The sequence below is a fragment of the Stegodyphus dumicola genome, chromosome X2, assembly GCF_044657685.1.
Source record: "Stegodyphus dumicola isolate Sdum_Otavi_A_Nest chromosome X2, ASM4465768v1".
Lineage (NCBI taxonomy): Eukaryota > Metazoa > Arthropoda > Arachnida > Araneae > Eresidae > Stegodyphus > Stegodyphus dumicola.
The window spans coordinates 144,502,401-144,525,993 of NC_140781.1; positions in this window are offsets into that span (position 1 = coordinate 144,502,401).

Genomic DNA, 23,593 nt, shown 5'->3' on the forward strand with positions numbered 1-23,593 from the left:
ATACATATGATTTTTACAATTTACCATAAAATGAATAAGAGAAATAAATTTTTACTTTACTCATTCTTCGCCAAGCTGGCGGCACTGAAACTAAAATTCTTATTAATACAAGAATACGAAGTTATTTTTATCTTCGGCCAAATTTTGGCTTTAACATAACAGAATTAGTCTTTCGACCAACAGAAAATGCTTGTTCTTAGCTCTTATACTTAAAGAAAATAATACTTTCGCCTTAGCTAAATAAAGTAACACAAAACTAAGTCTCAACCGAGATATATTGACTTTCGTCAAAACATTGAACTTCGTACTTATGCATAACATTTCGGAACAAAAGAGAAAAAAAAATTATAGAAGATTTTAACTTATCTTTGAGTTTTCGATGCTTGAAACTCCGTCATTCTTTTGTGGCAATATTGTTCCCAAGTTATAGGTTTCATGGACGTCAATCTTCTCCTTACTGACCTCCGATTGTCGTCCACATTAGTTTTTCTTTTGCGTCCTCTGCATGATGGCCTCTTGGCGGAGTAATCGTCGGGCTGTTGTCGTTTCCGTTTTTCCATGGGACGGCTGGTCTTGACGTCCTCCGGTCTGGAGTCCTTGAATTTCTTCTGTTCCTGGTATTTTTGTTCCTCCTGTTGCCGTTTCAGTTTCCGGAACGGCGGCCTTGCTGGCACCCGACTCTCTGGCCCTGGGCGCGTTCTCCTTGATGTATAATTTCTCCTGCGATCCGTTGTAGGTGGTGTTTTGCTCTTTACCACGGTTTCTTTACGCGGTGCATCTGTATTCTTGTTTTTCTTAAATGCTGGAGTTTGAAAGTTTTTCTTTTTTCTTTTTGATACCGTCGTCCGGGTTGTAGAAGGGCTAGGTCTCTCTTCAATTCTCTGCTTCTTGGGTGGTGGAACAGTTGTTGTTATCTCTGGACCTTCTACTTCGTTTAGACTTGAGTCCTGCAAGAAACTTTTAAGGATTTCAAAATCATTTGGATTATAGTATTTTTTCACCTGGTCGGGACTTGCTTTACAGAACTCCCCTCTCTCGTTCTTAAGATATAATACGACACCTTTGATTTCCTAAATTACATAGGGGCCTTCAAATTTTGGAGCTAGCTTTGCCGTAAAATTGTCTGGGGCACTTGATAAAGAAAATTTCCGCTTCAATACTTTATCCCCAACTTTAAAATCTGCTTCACGGCGTTTTCTATCATAATATGTTTTTTGCTTATTTCTTGCCGTATCCGAGCTTTTAATCGCCTGATCAATCAATTTTTGCACATCTTTCTGTTTAAACTCTTGCTCTCTTTGTTGCACAAAGAATAATTTATCTAAAGGCGTAATTAACTTTCTGCCTAAAAATAATTCTGCTGGGGTTTTTCCCGTAGTATCGTGATTTGCCGTTCTTAAAGCATAAGCTAATTCATTTATGTAGCCATCCCAGCGCTTGTGATGTGTGCTCACGTAACTGCGAATTATTTTTACTATGTTTTTATTCACTCTTTCTGCTATGTTTGCCTGTGGTCTATACGGAACCATTTTGATATGGCGTATGCCAAGTCCACTGCATATGTTTTCAAATATTTGACTAATGAATTGTTTTCCGTTATCGCTAATGACTTTTATCGGTGCACCGTATTTTAAAATGTATCTGTGTAAGAATGCATCTTCCACTGTTTTGGCTGACGCGCGTTTAAGTGGAACAATTTCTGTCCATTTTGAAAAATGATCTACTATTACTAAAAGAAAACGATTTTTATTTAACTCGCTCTGGGGGAAGGGACCAAGAAGATCTATGCCTAAAATTTCATTCGGAAATGTGGCGCGAATGCTATTTAAGTACCCGGCCGGGATGTAATTAATATCATTTATTAACTGACATTGATTGCAGGACCTGACATACGCCGTTACTATTTTGTATAATTGCGGGAAATATACCGCCTCGCGTACCCTTTTTAAAGTCTTTCTGACCCCTAAATGACCCGCTGTTTTCGCGTCGTGTAATTCCTTCAAAATGCTTAATCGAAGCGAGGCTGGGATGACTGGTTTGTACTCAAGATTTTCGTTTGTTGTTTTCGTATAAAATAATAAATTATCTATTATTTCATAGTTTTCTGCTCTATTTCTTATCGCATCGATATCTGTGTGCTCAAAGCTTTCGGGGTCTTTCAAATATGCATAGATATTTCCAAATTCAGGATCAGCTTTCAGTTCAGTGATAATCGTATCTCTAGAATCTAAAATTTTTGAAGTCAACACAGCGCATTTAAGTTCATTACCTTCATCGTCCAGTCTTATACGAGAAAGTGCGTCAGCTACATTGTTTTCCTTACCCGGTTTATATTTTTTATTAGATTATATTCTTGGAGTTTTAAAGCCCATCTTATTAACCTGGGCGTTAGGTTTTTCCCCGAGTAAAGTCTACCAACAGCCGCATGATCTGAAAAGACTGTTACTGGCGCTTTGCCGAAATAAACTCGAAATTTGTGTACAGCCATTAATACGGTTAATGTTTCTCTTTCTGTAGCTGTATAATTCCTTTGGGTCTGATTCAATGTTTTACTAAAAAATGCCAGAGGATGGCTATTTTGCATAAGAACCGCACCCACCGCATAGTCTTACGCATCTGCTGCAATTTCCATGTTTTCGTCCCCCTCCGGGAATTTTAAAACTGGGGCATTGATGAGCGATTCTTTTAATCTTTCAAAAGCTGTGTTTGCTTCCGCTGTCCACGTAAATTTACCTTTCTTTCTTTTGATTACTAAGAGTGGTTCAACAATATTAGCGAAATCTTTTATGAAAGACCGATAGTAAGAACATAACCCAAGGAAAGAAGAAAGTTTCTTGGCGGTGTTGGGCGGTGGGAAATTCTTGATGGCTTTTATTTTTGAATCTTGCGTTTCTATACCCTTTTGCGAAATTTTATAACCGAGATATGTAAGACCGGCCTCTTTTAATAATTTAAAAACTTGTTCTAGATCATTAATGTGTTGTTCCAACGTACTACTCGTTATAATTATATCATCTAGATAAATTAAAGTTGATTTTCCTAGGACAGGCTTTAGAACAATGTCCATAGCTCTCTGGAATGTTGATGGGGCCCCACACAACCCAAAGGGCATCCGTAAAAATGCATAAGTGGCCCATTTTGTTATAAACGCGGTTTAATGTACGTCTTCGGGTCTCATAGCTATTTGATAGTAGCCAGACGTTAAGTCCAAAGTAGACATGTATCTTGTCGATTTGATCTGTCTAATGATTTCCTCTATAACCGGCAAAGGGTAAACTGGAAATTTAGTAATACTATTCAGTTTTCTGTAATCGATAGCAATGCTCCAAGCCCTTTTATCCGAAGGAGGAAACTCGTTCTTTTTCCTATATAGTACGACTGGACTCGCGTACTCACTATTTATGGGCGTTATTATTTTATTCTTTAACATCTCCTGAATATGTTCTTCGAGGATTACGTCTTTTTGTTTGTCGTACCGATAAGGTTTAGTCCTACAAGGCTTTTCGGCAGTTACTTGTATCTTATGCGTAACTATCTGACAAATTCTCGGTTTTTCTGAAAACAAGTTAGCAAAATTAATCACCACTTGCTGGATGGCTTGCCTTTCATGGTCATTCAGATGGCTAAGGTCCACTTGCGGTGTCTCCACAGGTTCCACCACCCTCTGTTCCATCTCCAGTACCACGGAACTGTCTTGAAAGTTCAATTTGGCCCTCGCGGCCCTTAAAAACTCCATACCTAAAATAAGAGAATTTTGCAGATTTTTCACTACAAAAATTAACACTTTGAGGCTTTCCTCTTTTACCTGTATGTTTAATGATAATTTTCCAATGCAGTGACATGTTTTTCCTTGCGCCGCTATAATTTCCGTATTTTTGGTTCTAAATAATCGTACCCTATAAAAATTCTTTTTGAAGAAATTTTCGCTCATAAAATTCCCTTCTGCTCCTGTATCGATGAGGGCTTCTACTGGTACATCGCCAACCAGGACTTGTATAATTGGTAGATGTGAGTTTTTTACGATGACCGTATTTAAATGTCTTTTTGAGGGTTTTTTTAAAACTTCCGGGGTCTGGACCCTCCCTTTCACATGCCCCTCTACTCGTTTAAAGCTTTCCTTTCAGTCTGTGCCTTCTGGGTACGCGGATGTTTATCTTCGAATTTTCTTTTTGGGCCTTGACCTTCGAGTTTCGATGAGTTAGCTTGATAGCTCTTTCCCCCATAAGAGCGATTTCCGTTTCTGGTTTCCTCATTAGAAGATTTCCTTCGGGTACTTTGAGAATACGTTGCCCCTCTAGCTTTTTCCGCTATTCTGCGATTTTGAAACTTCACCGCCAATTCGAAGAGCTAGTGCAATGTGCTTGGGTTTCTAATTTCGAAGTAGTCTTGAACAGCGGGTAACAATCTTGGTAAGATTATTTCAATAATTTCCGCATCGGGTTTCTTCCCATACAGCATATTCGTCAGCTTAATTTTTCGTAGAATAAAGTCCGTCAATTCTTCTATATCCCGTTGATAGAAACTATATAGTTCGGCTTCCAGCCTTGCTCGATCTTTCACTATGGGGAAGGCCTTTACTAACGATTTTTTGAAATTTTCAAATGTATATGTCTGGCTTCCAAATTCCCCTAATAAAAATTTGCCTATATTTTTCCACCATAGCGCGGCCTGTCCTCTTAGTGCGGATGTGGCGATGGCAACTTTTTGTCTTTCCGGCACAGGGTAGAGCTGAAAGGGATTTTCTAGGCCTTCTAGAAATATCGCCACCGAATTTTTTCCGTCGAAATTGACGTTTGGCTTGATTGACGCTCTCAAAGTCTGGACCAGGTATCCAAATCCTTCCAATTGGCTTGTCATTTCTTGGTGTTGTCCAGCGGTTTCCATCCAATTTTCGGCCATTTCAGTTCGATAAGTGGTTGGGCGCCAATGTAGCGTTGCGCGCCTCGAACTTGCACGCAACCAAGAGGTGACTGTGAAAACTGGATAAAAGACAGAGTCTTGTTAAGGGTTTAAGTCCCTTTTTATTCAACGTAATAAATTACAAGTGCGTGCTCTTGACGCTCACAAACTGCGCCAACTCGGCGGTCAAATAAAAATAATAACCTGAAAAGAAACTAAAGACAAGACTCTAACTACGAGGCTCTATAAAAGTAACTAACCTCACCGCGCTTTACAATACCGCTGCTAATTCAGCAGACTTGAAGATCACTTGAACGATTAACAATACTTCCAGGCAAGCACACAGGCCGAAACGCGTGGTTCTTCAATTTCTGTCTAACTACCTCCGCGCTCGTGAAGTAAGAACAGCACACCTCGAACTCGTTTCCTTTCTATTTAACTCAGAATACTTCCGCTGATAATTTGAATCCTTGAGCGTTCTACTAAAATTTACATACTCTGGCATTGGCAGTTCCAGGGCAAAGTAAGGCTTGACAGGAAAGGTAGTTTAAACTTAAAATAAATGTTAGTTAAAATAAATATAAACCCTACAACCTGACTTGCTGCAATAGGTTTGTTTTTAAAACAAATCACACAAGCATGAACTATCTTAAGAGCCAAGACCTTGCCGTGAATGGGCCAATATTTCAAACGCACCTGATGAAGTAAACCCTGCGCTCCAATATGTAGATACTTCTTATGAAAATATTCAAAAATCAATACAGTAACTCTATGAGTAGGAGGCAAAATTAACTGGTGTTTACAATCAAATAATAAATTTGAGTTTTTTAATCTTCCTCGAACTCTTAAAAGAGAATTCTCATCTAGAAAAGGGTCAAGAACTTTTAACTTACTTTGTGCAATAATCGGTTTACCTCGTTGAAGAGCTGTAATTTTCGAATTAAAAGCAGTTAATTGGGCATGCCGTATAAGAAACTCCTCAGCTTTTTTCATCTCATCTAGAGTTAAATATCCCTGCGTCTTATCCTGGGATTTACAATTTAAGATAAACCTGAAAGTAAAACTGAGAATTCTGATTAGCTTATGAAAATTGTTTGAAAGCTTTAGAAAGGAGTCTATAAAATGTTCGTTCATTGTCAAAGTCAGAACTGGATTCGATGATTGTTTCAGTTCTTTTTCATATTCTTCATTCGAAGAATAAAAAATGCATTCTGGCAATGGAAGTTGCTGATTGAGGAACTCAGGACCTGACCACCACAAGGAATTAGCCAAAAGTTCACTAGTGTCTGTTCCTAGGGATTTTATATCCGCTGGATTTTCCTTTGAGGCAACATGACCCCATTTGAATTGGTGGCGCAAGTTTTGAATTTCAGCAATTCGATTGCTCACAAATGTTTTGAGCTTGTACGCAGGCGTGTTTATCCATGCTAGAACAACAGTAGAATCACACCACAAATAAACATCATCGATACTTAGCTGGAGAGCTGTTATTACCTTTGACACAAGCCTACACAGAAGTAATGCTCCACACAATTCAAGACGTGGAATTGTAACAGGCTTCATAAAAGAAACTCTGAATTTGCTACAAAGGAGATTGGAATAATTCATTCCATCAGTGGTAATACAAACGGATGTAAATGACTGCACCATAAGCCTTTTCCGAAGCATCCGAGAACCCATGGATCTCAGTTCTAACGGAATGTTCAGTTAAAACATATCTGGGAATATTCAATTGATCGATTAACTGAAGCTGGGAAAGGAATTTTTTCCATTCACACAACTCCTTGGGAGGTAATTCCTCGTTCCAGTCCAGTTTCAGCAGCCATAGTCTCTTCATGAATATTTTTGCCCTCGTTACTACGGGTCCGATGAGACCCAATGGATCAAAAAGCTTAGCTATTTCAGGTAACATCTGACGTTTAGTAAAGCTATCTTGATTGTTCACAGCTGTTTTGAAAGTCAAGTGATCATCCTTCGGTTTCCAGAGCATTCCTAGCGTCTTCACTACACTTTCTTGAGATTCAAAGGAATATTCCTGTGTTGAAATATCATGCAGCAGCTCAGGATGATTGGACACCCATTTATGTAGCTCCATACCTCCACGACGAAGCATTTGTACTAATTCAGACTGAAGCTCCTTTGCTTCTTCTAAAGTATTTCCTCCTGTCAGGATATCATCCATATAAAAATCCGTAGATGTGACCGCAGCCGCCCTGGGCAAATGGTCCTGTTCGTCAGCTGCCAATGCCTTTATGGGTTCTCATGGCTAAGAATGGCGCGCTAGTAGTGCCGTATGTAACCGTACGCAACCTACACACTTGTGGCTTCCAAACAATTTGCTGTAAATTTCTTTGCGATGGATGTATGAGTATTTGTCGACACATCTGCTTAATATCGGCACTAAAGGCAAAGCGATGTTTTCTAAACTTGGAAATTATAGAAAAAATATCTTCTTGAATTGTGCCTCCGTTCAACAGAATTGAATTTAGCGAATAGCCACTGGATGATTTACACGATGCATCGAAAACAACTCTTAATCGAGTTGAAGTTTTCTCCGGGCGATAAACTGCGTGATGGGGAATGTAGTAACAAGTATCCCAGTTATCCACGAACATAACATGTTCCATGTGATTTAAGCTGAAATATTCGTTCATAAATTCCTTATACAAATTAGCCATAGTTTTATTAGCATCAAGACGCTTCCAAATTGTGTTCAGTCTCTTAATAGCAATTTCTTTAGATGAACCCAGCACAGAAGTAGCATCATCCTTCATAGGTAATTTTAATATGTATCTACCTGTTTTATCACGCGAGAAGGTTTCATTAAAATGCCTTTCGCAAAATATTTCTTCTTCATTCTTTACGACTTCCTTACCTTCTCCCGGAAAGGATTCTAATTCGAAAAACTTAATTGCATTATCGAGACTTGAATCCTTTATCGAATAACAATAGGATTGATTATTAACAGTAGGTAGAACCCCTGTCATTAAATAACCAAATTCTGGGTTTTGCAATATTATGTTTCCATTCAGCGCTTGAACTCTACCTTCCTTCAAGATGTTAAAGAATAGTTCATTTCCTATCAATATATTGATTTTACCAGGTGTATAAAGTTAGGGTCTGCTAATTTAATGTCATGCGGTATCGTTAGATTAGAAATATCCAGTTTTGTCGAAGGAATTACATCTGTTATTTTTGGAATAATACATAATTCTAAATTGTGAGAAAAGGTCTCTGTTTCGTTCGAAATATGGGCGAAAATTTTCGCTTTGATTGAATGAGCTGATCCACTTATTCCCGAAATGTGCGTTCGGATGGGTTTAGTTTTCAAACCCAAAATTTCTGCGCATTCTTTGGTGATGAGGCTCATTTGCGAACCGCAGTCCAGTAAGGCTCTTATTCTGCAGCGCTGCCCGAACACATTCGTCACATAAATAACCACCGTACTCAGTAAGACAGAGTTTCCCGCACCGGAAATGGATGCAAGACTATGTACTGCTTGCTGTATATTGTCACCCGAAGCTTCTTCCATGGAGGTAGGAAGTAAGTCCTTTCTTACCTCCATGGCTTCTTCGGAGGGGTTTGTTTTCCCCTGGTTTGGAGCATGGAGATAGGAAGTAACCTTTCCTACCTCCATAGTTTGGAGGAAGGCAGGGAGTGTCCGTAGGACCCTGAGGGTCATTCTCCCTATGGAGAAGGGAATGATGTTTTCGGAAACAGCGGCTGCACGAAAAGTTTGAATTGCATTGTCCGGAATGAGTTTTTAGACAATTCACACATAATTTTTTATTTTTGACAATAATGAGCCTATTTTCAACATTCATTTGTTTGAATGCACTACATTTAAAGAGGGTATGGTTTCCTTTACAATGGATACATTTTATTGAGTTGGAATTAATTGAATTTATAACAAAACCTTTTGGTTTTGCACCGATACTGGGTTTAGGAGGAAATTTGATAGGCATATTTTTATGAATGCTTTCTAGTACCAAAATTCGGTTTTCAAGAAAATTTAAAAATTCATCGAGTAGCGGAACATCTTTAGATTTTAAGGTAAACTCAAATTGCTTCCGGGTTTCCTTGTCAGTTTTCTGAAGGAGAATATTTATTAAAATTGCGTTAGATAGCCTATCAAGATTGTACTCTAACGTTTTTAAGGCGCGTAGATTGCGTTTGGTATGATCTAATAATCGGCGAAGTTCCTTAGGTGATTCCTGCTGAATTTTTTATGAATTCAAAATATTTTGAATATGACTATCCACTATCGCCCGTTTATTTTCATATCTTAATTCTAAAGCTTGAAATAGTGACTTGTATGTATCTTTGCAATTCTCGATATTTTTTGCTTCTCCTTTAAAAGCAGCCTTTAAATAATAAAGTTTTTGTGTTTCAGTTAATTTCTCATTTTCAGCAATTAAGGATATGAATTGGCATTTAAAATCATGAAATTCTTCATATTTTCCCTAGAATTGACGTAAAGGTATTTCAGGCAATTTAACATTAATATTTTCAACAGTATATCACGTACTGGTAATGCATTAATTTTTGATTTTAATTTTGAAAGGAGGTATTTGAGACTTACCTCCATTTTCTCCAGATCGTCCTCCAGTCCTTCAATAATCTCAAAGGATTCCTCTCTGGTGATCTCTGCTGGTAGATTGAAGTACCGCTGTTTTAATTCATCCAAGGATTATTTCTGATAACGATTGCTATTTCACTTCTAAAAAGGATTCACTTTCTTCATTTTCGACGAAGTCACGCAGAGAGTGTTCCAGTTTTGTGACTTTTGCTTTCAGACAACCGCGTTCCTGTTCAGAGATATTATATTATCCATAGTTGCTGTTCTTTCTCCGGGTCGGTTAGGACCAAAATGTTGATAGCAAATGGTAGTTGTGGACTGTATATTAATTCATAAAAGTCAAGTTGAGAAACTTAACATCTTTAACGCTTGCATGACTCACTCTTACTTTCCACAACAATGGAAGACGGCCAAAATTTTTATGATCCCCAAACCAGGGAAAGATCATATGCAAACAGATGGTTTCCGACCTATCAGCCTCCTGCCTGGACTATCTAAACTTTACGAAAGAATTTTACTTGCCCGTATGAAATTGCACCTCCAAAAGCTACCACCGGAGCAATTGGGATTCCGTGAACATCTATCGACCACCAAACAATTAGTAAGAATTATTGACTTTGTGGGGCAAGCACTTCACAATAATTTGAATACAGCTGTCCTCATGCTAGACGTGGCGAAGGCTTTCGACCGCGTTTGGCATGAGGGGCTAATTTGTAAATTGATCGATCTTGATTTTGAAAGAGAACTCATTCTTGTACTACTTTCTTTCATATCAAATAAGAATTTTAAAGTCTCCGTTGGAAACTCCCTCTCTACTAAAAGAATCATGCTGAGTGGTATTCCTCAGGGATCGGTTTTACGTCCGATACTCTACTTGTTCTACGTCGCAGATTTCCCGAAAATCCACTGCAATAACAATGCAATACTTGCATGCTATGCTGAAGACACTGCTGTCGCGGTAAAGTCAGAGAATCTTAATCATGCAATTAAAAAACTACAGGGAAACGTCCCTTACATTGAAACTGGTGCAAACGCTGGAAAGTCCGGATTAATGCACAAAAATCCCAACTCCTCATTGTCAGGAAAAGACAGAGGAATGCCCCCTTAAAAAGGAACTGTTACTGTTTAAAGGTGCGTTTCAGACGTGAGCGTAAAGCGCATAGAGGCATAGTCATAAGGGCATAAAATACGGGAGACCCGTTCACACCTGCGAGAACGATGTGTAAGCCGTGGCCAATGAGAGAAGTTAAATTTGCGCATGCGTGGAATGATTACAACTTTCCCGCGCTGTTCTCCGGCTCGATTGATTTCCCGCGTTCGCTCTAGCTCGCCACAAAGTTTTACTGGCTCAACAGAATGATCTTTTATCTGCCCTTCTCATTAGCCAAGAGGTAACGGAAGAAGGTAAAAAACGAAAAAGAACGAAATGGTCGAGATATATTTTTTTGAAAGAACAATACTTGGTTGGCACATATATTTCTGTGCAAAGCAGTGTGGAATATTTCCGCATTGTACTGTAGTACTCTCTATACTATAAACATGCACATGCATATTTATATATATAAAACCTTCTTCAATTTTTATATATAATTTCTCTTAGGAGAAACACAATATTCTAAACATGCCTAATTAAAAAAAATCTTGAGGATAACTTCTAGGGTTTATATTTATTTTAACTAACATTTATTTTAAGTTTAAACTATCTTTCCTGTCAAGCTTTACTTTTCCCTGGAATTGCCAATGCCAGAGTATGTAAATTTTAGTAGAACGCGCAAGGATTCAAATTATCAGCGGAAGTATTCTGAGTTAAATAGAGAGGAAACGAGTTCGAAAGTGTGCTTTCTTGCTTCACGAGTGTGGAGGTGGCTAGTTAGAAATTGAAGAACCACGCGTTTCGGCCTGTGTGCTTGCCTCGGCAAATTGTTAATCTTTCAACGTAATATTCAGAGTTTGCTGAATTATCAGCGGTATTTTAGAACGCGGTGAGGTTAGTTACGTTTAGAGAGCCTCGTAGTTAGTCACTTGTTATTATCTCTTTTTAGTTTCTTATTTTTATTTTACCGCCAGGTCGGCGTAGTTTGTGAGCGTCAAGAGCACGCATTTGTAACTTCTAAAGTTGAATAAAAGGGATTTAAACCCTTCTCAATACTTTGGTCTATTTCCAGTTCTCAGCAGTCACCACTTTGTTGCGTGCAGGTTGAAAGCGCGCAACTTTACATTGGCGCCCGAACACTTGTCGAACTGAAATGGCCGAAAATTGGATGGAAGCCGCGAGACAACAACAAGAAATGGCAAGCCAATTGGAAGGATTTGGATACCTGGTCCAGACGTTGAGAGCGTCAATAAAGCCAAACGTCAATTTCGACGGAAAAAATTCGGTGGCGATATTTCTAGAAAGCCTCGACAATCACTTTCAGCTCTACCCTGTGCCTGAAAGACAAAAAGTTGCCATCGCCACATCTGCACTAAGAGGATAGGCCGCGCTATGGTAGAAGATAATAGGCAAATTTTTATTAGAGGAATTCGGAGGCCAGACATATACATTTGAAAATTTCAAAAAATCGTTATTAAAGGCCTTCCCCATAGTGAAAGATCGAGCAAGGCTAGAAGCCGAACTATATGGTTTCTATCAACGGGATATAGAAGAGTTGACGGACTTTATTCTGCGAAAAATTAAGCTGACGGATATGCTGTATGGGAAGAAACCCGACCCGGAGATTATTGAAATAATCTTACTAAGATTACTACCTGCTGTTCAAGATTACTTTGAAATTAGAAATCCAAGCACATTGCAGGAGCTCTTCGAATTGGGGGTCAAGTTTCAAAATCGCAGAATAGCGGAAAAAGCTAGAGGGGCATCGTATTCTCAAAGTATCCGAAGACAATCTTCAAATGAGCAGACCAGAAATGCAAACCGCTCTTATGGGGGAAAAAGCTATCAAGCTAACTCATCAACCTCGAAGGTCAAGGCCCAAAAAGGAAATTTGAAAACAAACGTCCGCGTACCCAGAAAGCAGAAGTTGAAAGGAAAGTTTTAACGAGTAGAGGGGCCTGTGAAAGCGAGGGTCCAGACCCCGGAAGTTAAAAAAAAACCCTCAAAAAGACACTTACATACGGTCATCGTAAAGAACTCACATCTACCAATAATACAAGTCCTGGTTGGCGATGTACCAGTAGAAGCCCTCATCGATACAGGAGCAGAAGGAAATTTTATGAGTGATACATTTTTCAAGGAGAATTTTTATAGGTTACGATTATTTAAGAACAAAAACACAGAAATTATAGCGGCGCAAGGAAAAACCTGTAAATGCATCGGGAAATTATCATTAAACATACAGGTAAAAGATAAAAGCCTCAAAGTATTTATTTTTGTAGTAAAAAATCTGCAAAATCCACTTATTTTAGGTATGGAGTTTTTAAGGGCCGCGAGGGCCAAACTGAATTTTCAAGACAGCTCTATTGTGCTGGAGATGGAACGCAGGGTGGTGGAACCAGTGGAACAACCACAAGTTGACCTTAGCCATTTGAATGACCATGAAAGTCAAGCCATCCAGCAAGTGGTGCGTACTTTTTCAAACTTGTTTTCAGAAAGGCCTGGTAGCTGTCGAATAGTTACGCATGAGATACAGTTAACTGCCGACAAACCCTGTAGGACTAAACCTTATCGCTATGATAAACAGAAAGACCTAATCATAGAAGAACATATTCAGGAAATGTTAAAGAACAAAATAATAACGCCCATAAATAGTGAGTACGCGAGTCCAGTCGTACTATGTAGGAAAAAGAACGAGATTCCTCCTTCGGATAAAAGGGCTTGGAGGTTTGCTATCAATTACAGAAACCTGAATAGTATTACTAAATTCCCAGTTTACCCTTTGCCGGTTATAGAGGAAATTATTAGAAAGATTAAATCTACTAGATACATGACTACTTTGGACTTAACGTCTGGCTACTATCAAATAGCTATGAGACCCGAAGACATACATAAAACCGCGTTTATAACAAAATCGGGCACTTATGCATTTTTACGCATGCCCTTTGGGTTGTGTGGGGCCCCATCAACATTCCAGAGAGCTATGGACATTGTTCTAAAGCCTGTCCTAGGAAAATCGACTTTAATCTCTCTAGATGATATAATTATAACGAGTAGTACATTGGAACAACATATTAAAGATCTAGAAGAAGTTTTTAAATTATTAAAAGAGGCCGGTCATACAATTAACGCCTCAAAATGCAAGTTCGCAACTAAAGAAGTTAAATATCTGGGTTATAAAATTTCGCAAAAAGGTATAGAAACTCAAGATTCAAAAATAAAAGCAATCAAGAATTTCCCACCTCCCAACACCGCCGAGAAACTTTCTTCTTTCCTTGGGATGTTCTTACTATCGGTCATTCATAAAAGATTTTGCTAATATTGGTGAACCCATGTTAGTAATTAAAAGAAAGAAAAGTAAATTCAAGTGGACAGCGGAAGCAAATATCGCTTTCGAAATGTTAAAAGAAGCGCTTATCAATGCCCCTGTTTTGAAATTCCCGGAGGGGGACGAAAACCTGGAAATTGCAGCAGATGCGTCGGACTATGCTGTGGGTGCGGTTCTTATGCAAAATAGCCATCATTTGGCATTTTTTAGTAAAACGTTGAATCATACACAAAGGAATTATACAGCTACAGAGAGAGAAATATTAGCCGTATTAATGGCTGTACACAAATTTCGAGTTTATTTCGGCAAAGCGCCAGTAACAGTCTTTTCAGATCATGCAGCTGTTGGTAGACTTTACTCGGGGAAAAACCTAACGCCCAGGTTAATAAGATGGGCTTTAAAACTCCAAGAATATAATCTAATAAAAAATATAATCCGGGTAAGGAAAACAATGTAGCTGACGCACTTTCTCGTATAAAACTGGACGATGAAGGTAATGAACTTAAATGCGCTATGTTGACTTCAAAAATTTTAGATTCTAGAGATACAATTATTGCTGAATTGAAAGCTGATCCTGAATTTGGAAGTATCTATGCATATTTGAAAGCCCCGAAAGCTTTGAGCACACATATATCGATGCGATAAGAAATAGAGCAGAAAACTATAAAATAATAGATAATTTATTATTTTATACGAAAACAACAAACGAAAATCTCGAGTACAAACCAGTCATCCCAGCCTCGCTTCGATTAAGCATTTTGAAGGAATTACACGACGCGAAAACAGCGGGTCATTTAGGGGTCAGAAAGACTTTAAAAAGGGTACGCGAGGCGGTATATTTCCCGCAATTATACAAAATAGTAACTGCGTATGTCAGGTCCTGCAATCAATGTCAGTTACTAAATAATATTAATTACAGCCCGGCCGGGTACTTAAATAGCATTCGCGCTACATTTCCGAATGAAATTTTAGGCATAGATTTTCTTGGTCCTTTCCCCCAGAGTGAGTTAAATAAAAATCGTTTTCTTTTAGTAATTGTAGATGAATTTTCAAAATGGACAGAAATTGTTTCACTTAAACGCGCGTCAGCCAAAACAGTGGAAGATGCATTCTTACACAGATACCTTTTAAAATACGGTGCACCGATAAAAGTCATTAGCGGTAACGGTAAACAATTCATTAGTCAAATATTTGAAAACATATGCACTGGACATGGCATACGCCATATCAAAATGGTTCCGTATAGACCACAGGCAAACATAGCAGAAAGAGTTAATAAAAACATTGTAAAAATAATTCGAAGTTACGTTACCACACATCACAAGCGCTGTGATGGCTACAAAAATGAGTTAGCTTGTGCTTTAAGAACGGCAAATCACGATACTACGGGAAAAACCCCAGCAGAATTATTTTTAGGACGAAAGTTAATTACGTCATTAGATAAATTATTCTTTGTGCAACAAAAAGAGCAAGAATTTAAACAGAAAGATGTGCAAAAACTTATTGACCAGGCGGTTAAAAGCTCGGATACGGCAAGAAATAGGCAAAAAGTATATTATGATAGAAAACGCCGTGAAGCAGATTTTAAAGTTGGGGATAAAGTGTTGAAGCGGAAATTTTCTTTATCAATTGCCCCAGACAATTTTACTGCAAAAGCTCCAAAATTTGAAGGCCCCTATGTAATTAAGGAAATCAAGGGAATCGTATTGTACCTTAAGAACGAGAGGGGGGGAAATCTGTAAAGCAAGTCCCGACCAGGTGAAAAAATGCTATAATCAAAATGATTTTGAAATCCTTAAAAGTTTCTTGCAGGACTTAAGCGTAAAAGAAGTAGAAGGTTCAGAAGTAACGTCACCCGTTCCACCACCCAAGAAGCAGAGAACTGAAGAGAAACCTAGCCCTTCTACAACCCATGCGACGGTACTGAAAAGAAAAAAACAAAAACTTTCAGACTCCAGCATTTAAGAAAAACAAGAATGCAAAGCCACCGCGTAAAGAAACCTCGGTAAAGAGGAAAACACCACTTACAACGTATCGCAGTAGAAATTATACATCAAGGAGAACGCTCCCAGGGCCAGAGAGTCAGGTGTAAACAAGGCCGCCGTTCCCGAAAATGAAAAGACAGCAGGAGGAACGAAAAGACCACCACCAACAGAAGAAATTCAAGAATGACTCCAGACCGGAGGACGCCAAGACCAGCCGTCCAGGGGAAAATCGGAAAAGAAAGTAACCCGACGACTACTACTCCAAGAGGCCAGCATGCAGAGGGCGAAAAAGAAAAATTAACGTGGACGACACTCGGAGGTCATTAAGGAGAAGACTGACGTCCATGAAACCTATAACGTGGGAGCAGTTCTGCCAGAAAAGAATGACGGAGTTCCAATCATCGAAAACTCAAAGATAAGTTAAAATCTTCTATAAAATTTTTTCTTTTGTTCAGAAATGTTATGCGTAAATACGAAGTTCTATGTTTTGACGGAAGTCAATGTGTCTCGGTTGAGACTTAGTTTTGTTTTACTTTATTTAGCTAAGGCAAAAGTATTATTTTCTTTAAGTATAAAATCTAAGAACAAGCAGTTTCTGTTGGTCGAAAGACTAATTCTGTTATGTAAAAGCCAATACTTGGCCGAAGATAAAAATAACTTCGTATTCTTGTATTAATAAGAACTTTAGTTTCAGTGCCGCCAGCTTGGCGAACAATGAGTAAAGTAAAAATTTATTTTTCTTTTATTCAGTTTATGGTAAATTGTAAAAATCATATGTATTACAATTTTGTAAATATACGTAAATATTTCAAGGTTATGTAAAAGTAGAATTTAGTCTAGAAGCATAAAATTTTAGATGCTAAAAGTAAAATGCTCAATAGCAATGAATTCAAATTTAAGTATTAAGCTGTAGATAAAATCATGCTTTAGAGCGAAAGCCTGCATGTCTAAAGATGAATGAGGGGGAAGTTTGAATGAATGTGTTTTGTAGGGTTCTCCACCTACACTTGAATTTTAAGAATGTTAAAGTAGCTCATCGAGTTGTAGAATGTCGAGTAAGGTGTGTCTATTTGGTCGTTGAATTCTAACAAATCATTGTGGTTAGGGTAAGTGTTGCAATACTAAAACACGAATATTCCCGTTTGACACCACACATGGTGGAGAGCCAGGGTAAGTTAAATTCATGTTTGCATACTTGAATGAATGTGAATTAAGCAGTAACTAAGGAAAACAAATCGTTTAAAAACAAAAACTTATTCAGTGTCAAGAAAGTGTAAATTATAATGTATTTAGAAAGATACTGATACTTATTCCTTCCAGATGATGGAAAAAAGAGAACAAGATTGATTGCTGAAGTCCAGGAAAAGTTGCTGTAAGAAGAGAGATTTAAGCCTTAGCCTGTCGAGTGATTATCTGCGAATCTCTTTAAAACTGTCGCTAGTTTTGGACTGAACTTCCCATAAAATGTCGCGAAAATAACCCTAAACCTCTGAAAATTGTCAAGCAGTTCTTTTGTTATTTCCCATCCCTCCCAGAATTTTACTTCAATGATTCCGCTAAGTGAGATTGATTGCTATATATTGTTCAGTACCTGTAAACTCTCAAGAGAATTGCGAAAGGCTAGACTCTCCGTGATGATCGTCTTAATGCCGCAGGCTACAGCTGCGAAACTTGAAAGTTTCCTTTCCTTAAACAATCTTATCTCTACATATCTTCTCTACATATAATAAAAGAAAGAGTCTGTGTGTGCGCGCCTTTCGTTCGCGCTGCGCGTAAGCTAATAGACCCACGGCTACGAAATTTGGTACATAGGTACATCTACACAAGAGCCAGTGCACTTCGAAGCGATTTTTTCGAAATTCGAATTCGAATTTTTTTTTTATTTCATGTTTTGTAACGAAATCGTGTCATTTTGAAACATAATGGGCTATAGGAAAGTGAGATTTTACTCTACACACTCCATTTTCACATCGTCATGAAACGTAGGCACTTAGCTATTTTACGAACTTAAAATAAATTTCGTGTTTCAATAAATCGATTAAATACGAATTTATTTAACAAAGGGAGCTTAACACTTTTTCAATGGGATTTTTTCTAAAAAAGTTTATTTTTAAAAATGTACAGATTATTTTTGTGTGGTTTTTGGACACGTTAAACTTTCATCCTTGCGAATGCTTTTACAAAAAGAATTTTGGAAAAATGATAATATTTTGTATTTTTAAAAGATTTTTTAAATGAAGCTTCCGAGTACATTTCTCACATCTCACATCTTTAAAAATGTGATTTGGGCAACAATTTTCCTGTCTTCTTGTTGTTGATAGATTTTTGATGAAATCGCATCATTTTGAATAGTTTCATTCTTTTAGAAATATGGGTTTGGCAACAATTTTTCATCGTATTTCTTATGTCACTGTTTTTAAGAGATTGGCATATTTCATTGTCATTTTTATATAAATATAATATATATTTATTGATTTTTTTTTGATAAAGTTGTTCTGTGGAGTAAAATTCTGCGCGGAATTTTATGTTTTTTGAGTTGCTTTCATGTTATTTTTTTGCTTATTTCACTGTTTATAAGATATTGAAAAGTTTTGCATGATTTTTGTTCTTCTACGGAAAGTTGGTTAATTTTTTAATTAGGATAATTAATATTTGTATTAAGAGATATAGCTTATTTCATTGTAATTTTTTTCCTTGAAAACATAAGATAAAATATCATTAGTATACTTTGCTTTTCAGAATTTTTTGTTTCTTGCATTCCTTTATTTTATTTATTGCTCATTTCACTGTTTTTAAGATATTGAAAAGTTTTGACTGATTTCTTTAGGAAACAAAGTTATTAACCTCCTTTATACCATTTGAGTTCTTAAGATTTTGCAAAGGGAATTTGGTTAATTTATTTATTAGGATAATTAATATTTGTATTAAGGGACATTTCTTATTTCATTGTAATTTTGTTATACGTAATAACTTTTTTTATGAAGTTGTTCTGCAGAGTAAAATCCTACGCAGTTTTTAAATTTAACGTTTAGAGTTCCCTTCAGCCATTTTTCCGGTACATTTAAAAGTTAGACGAAGGCTCGCAGCGAAGCTGATAGTTTTTAAACAAACTGGTTTTAAAATTTACCCGGTTAAATTTTAAATTATTACGCATTTTTAACCTAAGTAACCTAAATCTGTATGTCACTGATTATTACCGGAATTTCAATGCAGACTGATTAAACTGCTATCACTAAAATTATATTCTGACAAATATCTGGTGCAATTTTCATTCCTTCTGAGATATTGCTGAAACATTTCGTATTATTTCCGATTTTCTGTATTTTTGTCATTAATTAAAAATCTTTAAAACCTTCAGCATTTTCCTATATTCTTCAACTGCAGGCAACTAATAATTATTTTAAATAATTTCTTTTTTCCTTAATTATTACGTAGTTTTAAGAGAGTAATAAACAAATATTGGGGTGTTTTTAAGGGTGATAATATTAATATTAATTTTGCATTTTACTTTTTTATATACTTTCAAGATATTCAGAAAGGGAATTATAACATGAAACCGTTTTCAGTGTATCATAAATTTATTGATTCAAATTAAAAATTCTTGCTTTCCTGTCCAAGAAACACTAGTAAATTTTATCTGAAATAGGAAAGATGAGACATATTAATAACAAACAAAGCAATTAATTTGGAAGTCAAAGAACAAAAATCAGCGTTATATTTTCAAATTTTCACAGGACTAGTTTCGATGGTTTTACCGAACCATCATCATCAGCTGCAATAGCGCAAATGAACGAGATAAGATATAATGAAAATTAGATTGTGAAAATTTGAAAATATAACGCTGATTTTTGTTGTTTGACTTCCAATTTAATGTTTGTTCGGCTTGTTATTGTATCTTAATTAAACAAAGCAATGTTGTTACTTATTAGCTTACAATATAATTTATTTAATATGGTATTTTTGTAAAGAAAGTGTTGCTGTACATTTGGTAAAGTATAAATAAGCATTTCATTTAATAATTATAAAAGTTATTAATTATTTAATAATTATAAAAGTTATTAATTATTTAATAATTAATCATAAGAATATGAATAATTAAATATTTTTTCGGAGATATATTTTCCGGCGATATTTTTTTTTCTAGGGATCCCAGCATACATTTTTGAAGCATTATGCTCTAAATAAATGTCTTGTTTAAACATAGCATTTATTGTTGACAAATCTCCAACCAAAGGAAATACCTTACTAGGGAGGATATTCAAACAAAAATTTTTATTAGAATAAATATTTTCGTTATTTTAATACTACTAATAATAGACAAACATTAGTTTAAGTTCACTATAGTTGAGTGAATAAGATTGCTGGATGTTGGTATTTTGTTGTTGGCAACCGAACAGTTTAGCTGCTTGTGGTATTTATGATTTTCCGGATGCGTAACGTGAATTCAAGCCAATTTTATTTAGAAAATTGCCCACGAAGGTGTTCTCTTAAAGCAGATAACCCATGACTTCTTAAAAACTGTAAAATATAATCTGTGGATATTTTCCGTTATACGATAACACGAAGAAAATGATTTCCTATACGAAACATATGATCAGCGCTGTTATTGCCCGCCGTTTAATTAAATGCATCCATCTTATTCCTTACAATTAATTTTCCTTTTTCAAAGAAAATTTGATTTCAGTAAAATGTACTATTTACAATGTGTCATTTTATTTTGCTCGTTTTTTATGCAAATATTCAAATTCAGATAGGTATTGCGTAAGTTCAGAAAGCCAACTAGTCTCCAAGCGGTAAGATAGCTGAGCACCGGTAAATTCTAGCGGCTACATGGGGGGTTTAGGGGTTTTTCATAAGTACAATTGATTGTGAATTAACAGTTTGTTTCCCACAAAAAGAAATCTACCCCGAAGACTTCCTTTCCCTTAGACAAATAGGTCCTGTGTGCTTTATCATAATCCAAAATCTTAAGCGTAAAAATCTTTTATCATAGCCCCGATGATGACGATAAAATATTTTCTATCTGATGTGTCAAGTTAGCATAATTGTATATTTCTAACGAAAATTGTTTGGCTCATGTTACCCTATAATGAAAAAAAGATTCAAATCGGTTTTCAGCTTAAACAGTATTTTCATTATTAATTATATCACGAATTTTATCAATAGTATTCTTAGTATTAATTGCAGGCATGTATTCAAGAATATAATATACACAAAGCTGTGTCTAATGATTACGGCTAATTTTTATATAAAATTTTATAGTATAAAAATTTAGGTTCATAGGTCAGCCATATTTGAAAGAGTACTTGTGTATTATAAGAAAAGAGAGAGAGAGAAATTTAAGAATCAAAAAATTTACCACGAAGTAATATAAAAATGCAATAGAATACAAAAGAGTACAATACTATTTCATGCTTTGTGGATATACTTGAAGACAGAAACATGTTTCAGCTGTATTCGTTCATCGGAGAAAAACTTTTCATATGAAGCTATTTTTTTCAAATCTTTCAATATACAAGTAATACAAAAGCAGTATAGGAATTTCTTTTCTTAATACCCAACCGAAGAGCTGAGGGGACGTACAATGATTAACATACAATATATGCCTTGAATTATTTTGCTTTACATGCAATTTCCTTATATATGTAAAACAAAATAAACTTTCACCCATTCCAAGATTTCAAGAACTCTGTTTCTTCCAACTCAAGCTTTCAAGCTTCAAGCTATTCAAATACGAACGCTTCTCAGCAAAGCCATTTGGACGGCATCTGCTTTGTTAAAGAAAACCTTTTGGGGGTAAAATCATCCACTTCATCGGGTTTTTAAAACAAAGCAGTCAGTGGTCCTGTTACTACCTGCTGACCTAGAGAAATTTCTCAGAAACTTTTGTTCGAAGAAAACGAGTTTTATATTTTTAAGAATTTCCATTCTGACAGCAAGATTTTGTTATTTTTCATATATACATGAAAAGAAACTAATTTGTTTTTAATAAAGAAGAAAAAAATTAATAAGCTTATTTAAATTTTTTACACAGCACCGAGTAAGGAGACTAAATTTAATTTTCTTTATAAATATTTTCCTCAGACAATACTTTAGTGTTTTTCAAATTACGAGAATAGCGCGTTAGTGCATGCATTTTCAAATCAGATTTATTTAATTAATATATATGGATATGCCGAACAAGCACACTTTCGCACACATAAACTTTATATTAGTACATACATAAAAATGAAATAAAATTTGAAAACAAGCAATTTAAAAACTACTGTATTGAAAAATTATTGAAAATTTGTTTTTACTTCATTTTTTTTTTTTCCGTTATATACATTTACTTCAGTTTTTTTATATGCATTTACTTAATTTATTTTCTTATATGCATTTACTTAATTTTATTTTGTTATATGCATCTGTTAGTGTTTCTGAAAAATTTTTAGATTTTTTGAGTATGGCAAAGGAAACGAGATCTATCAGCCGAAGGCAATGAATGTCTCCATGGACGACTTTCTAAGTAAAACGTACTCATGTTCATGTTACACATAGGGGAAATCACAAAATTCACCCAGTTCCTTTGTTTGGATTCGAATACGAGTCGAAATAGCGATAATCAGATATCTTAGCCAGAAGGCCATTGATTGGGTTTGACAGATTTGGAAACCTAATAAATAGTATTAATAAATATAATATTATTAAACGAATCGGATTTATATAAACCAAATAAAATTCTTATATCGAACACAACTAAAACTCGATATAACTTACACTGATAAACTTATGTGTAATAACACTGATAAATTAAAATACTAAACGGAATATACATTAATTCTACATAGATAATTTTTGTAATGTATTTCGCTGGGAATGTCTGGCAGTAAAATCCTGATTATATATACCCTTATTTTAATGTTATCACATATCTGATGGTTTGACTTTTACCTCAAAACACAAAGAATCCACAAAATTCAGTAAAATTAATAACTTTATTTCCCTGTTGAAAATTCTCTGAAACTTTTCAAATATAAAAGCACACGCGCCAAGCAGTTTGCTTTAAATAAATATATGCAGCAACAAGAAGATGCGCTTTTGACAGCAACTCGTTTCGAAAATCGAAAATTTTTCTAAATGTAAGAGATTTGTCGCTTAAATTAATTTTTCATTAAACAAAAAGACAAAATAGAATCGCATATTATTAAAAGAAATTTATTGATAATTCAGATTCTGAAAACAAGAACATTGTTGTTATAAAAAACAAAGAAAAAATAAACAAAATATTTCATTCAACGGGGGCCAACTTTGGAGCATGAACTTTTCAACATAAAAATATTTGAAGCATGTTATGGATAAAGGTTTATTTGATTATGGCAAAGTACTCGATGGTTATTTGCCTAAGGTGAAGGATGCCTTCGTTCGAGGACTGCCTAACGGAAATTGGCTTGCATACATGTTACACACATGGAAAACTAAGAATATCATCCTGGCAACCAGCTCGTTTGCCGGGATTCGAACCCCGGACAGAACCACCAGTTGTTCCGTTAGACTCCGCTCAGTCGCTGGTGGGCTGTCCGATAACGGAAAAGTTCAAAATTTCATATTAGAGGAAAAGTGGTAGCATAGTATAATTCGAAGTTATTGCCATTTCAGTAATGTGAAGAGATTTCAAGAATGTTTAATTATTTTATTTAGCTTATGACAAACTAAATAAAATAATTAAA